The sequence below is a fragment of the Montipora capricornis genome, chromosome 1 (genome assembly GCF_036669925.1).
Source record: "Montipora capricornis isolate CH-2021 chromosome 1, ASM3666992v2, whole genome shotgun sequence".
NCBI lineage: Eukaryota > Metazoa > Cnidaria > Anthozoa > Scleractinia > Acroporidae > Montipora > Montipora capricornis.
Window position 1 is genome coordinate 9,033,311 of NC_090883.1, and position 2,500 is coordinate 9,035,810.

Consider the following 2,500-nt stretch of genomic DNA (forward strand, 5'->3'; position numbering starts at 1 on the left):
CTGCAGAGCCGATTTGGTGGCAGTGCGCTTAGTGAACCACTGTTCCAACAATTGCTCAATCTCACAGAGACGCTCGGAACTGACCGACAGCGTAAAATTGTTCGTGTCTAGTTGAACGCCCAAACAAATCATCACAGGCGAAGGTGAACAAGATTTTTCGCTAGACTCTTGAAGCCCGAGCGAAGTTAACAAATCTCCTAGCGCTTGAAAATCCGTAGTGGCCGTACTGGGAGGAGAGACTCCGATAAAATCATCCAGATAATTGAACAAAGAGGGCCCCTGCTGTAGAGAAATCCAAGATACAGCTGAGGTAGAGCGTTGACAGGCCATAGCCGCAGAACGTAAGCCCATGGTGAGGACCGGGTCAAAATAAAACTGATTGTCCCAGGTGTACCCCAGTAAATGATAATCCTTGGGGTCGACAGGAAACTGACGATACGCTTTTTTGAGATCGCGTTTGTAGAGCAAACAACCCCGAGCCAGAGAAATCACGGCATCCAAAATCGAGTCGAGGGTCGGATACATCAAAGAAATGGGCTCGCCCAGGAAAGAGTCGCGTGGAATTCCGTCGTTAACTGAGTTGCCACAGGGCCAGCTTAAATCGACGATAACGCGGAGTTCATCCGAATCTCGTTTAGCTACAGTATTAAGAGGCGAAACTACAAAGCCATCGGTAAAGGGCACGTCGTCAAAAGGACCGGCAACCCTGCCGAGAGAAATTTCCTTAGCTAAATAGGCGCTAACTTGTTCCGGAAATAGGAGTGCACCGCGATGAATGCGGTAAATTGGGTAAATTGGTGGGCATAAAGCCAACTGGCCAGCCAAACTCTAAAAAATCACAAACAACACTGTCCTCATAATCTTGAAGTAGTGCGCGCCATTTAGAAATATGTAAAGCGGAGGGTACAGGAACCCTAGCAACTAAATAATTGGGCTCACCAGTTCGAGTCACAAAATCATGAACATTTTGATAAGAATAACAAACCGCACGAGGCGAAAAATATGGTGAAAAACGCGACTGTAAACTAGAACTTGAACCGCAAACAGACTCGTTACAATCGAAGGGAACCACTGCATCATGAAAACTAGCAAGTTTGGAAGATAAAATGTCAGGTTTAATCTCCTCGGAAATACAAGGAACACGGTCATCCGCTGACTTTGCACGGCGGACGAAGGTGTTCGAGGTACAGGGGGTTGCCAAAAAAGACCGCACATCTACTCAAATATTGCGTCGAACAGCGCAGCGCGGTCTTCATGAAAGGAATTATAAGAAGTGTCTCAAAACAAGAAAACCTTTTGTGACCAGTGTAAATCGGCGTAAGTGGCTAAAATTTGCTAAACGCAATTGTCACTGGAGAGTCGATCAATGGAAGAAGGCGGCCTGGTCCGATGAATCACCATTTGTCCTCCGCTGCCAAAATCAATCTTATGTCTGGCGTCTTTGAAAGCAACAGTTTCCACCTCGATGTTTGCAAGGAACTTTAAAGCGCTTGAAAAATATTATAGTATGGGGATGTTTCTCGTGGAACGGAGTTGGAGCATTTCATCAAATAAAAGAAATGTTAACAAAAGAAAGATATCGTCAAATATTAATCCGTCAAATGAGACCATCAGCCCGACGTCATCACGGAGATAACTTCATTTTTTAGCATGACAATGATCCCAAACACACAGCCAATATCGTGACAAATATCTCAAGAATCAACACATTGAAGTGCTTTTTTTGGCCACCACAAAGCCCAGACTTATAGCCAATTGAAAATTTGTGGGCAGAGCTTAACTGAAAAGTGAATAAACGTACATGCCAAAGTGAGGGACAACTGTTCGAGTGTTTGAAAGGGGCATGGGAGAGTCTCAGCGACGACTACCTTCATAAACTTGTAGAAAGTAAACCAAGGCGCTGTCGAAAAGTTATCAGAAGCCATGGATATCCTGTTGCCTATTAACTTTTGTGTGCTTACGACAGTTTTAAGCAAATTTCGATCGTGTCAGAGTGTTTTCCTATCATTATCAAATAAAAAATAAGAAGTATGACTTTTCTTTATCTATTTTAGTTTCAGAAAGCGGGGCTCCTTTTTTTTGGCAACCCCTTGTAGTTAGTTTTTTGTCGCCGAACTGGCAGAAGCAAAGGGACATTCGCACGAACCGGTGCGATGGTGCTCTTGTTTTCTTGATTGCACCCAGCAGTTGGAGCAAATATGCCGCAGCCACTTTCGTTCGCCGCGAAGATAGCCAAAATGGGCTTGATTAAAAGAACATTGCTGCCGTTGAAAGTCTCGACAATACAAGACTGTCGTGGAAGACGTTGAAGAGCCTCCACTGGTAGACGATTTGGGCGTCTTGGGATGCCCGTAGAGCGCACGGCTTTCTAAATGAAACAAAGAATCGCCCCACTTGAGGAGGCCTCGCTCGATCTCTAGAAGAACAGCCCCGTGCAAACTGACCACGGCTGGCCACTCGTACTGCTGAGCAAAATACATGAGGGACACCAAATGCTTAA

General features: G+C 45.1%; 1 pseudogene; it reads right to left on the bottom strand.

The window, feature by feature from the left end:
- LOC138056810 (uncharacterized) overlaps positions 1-2,500 on the bottom strand; it is a 5,304-nt pseudogene that overhangs the window by 2,109 nt on the left and 695 nt on the right.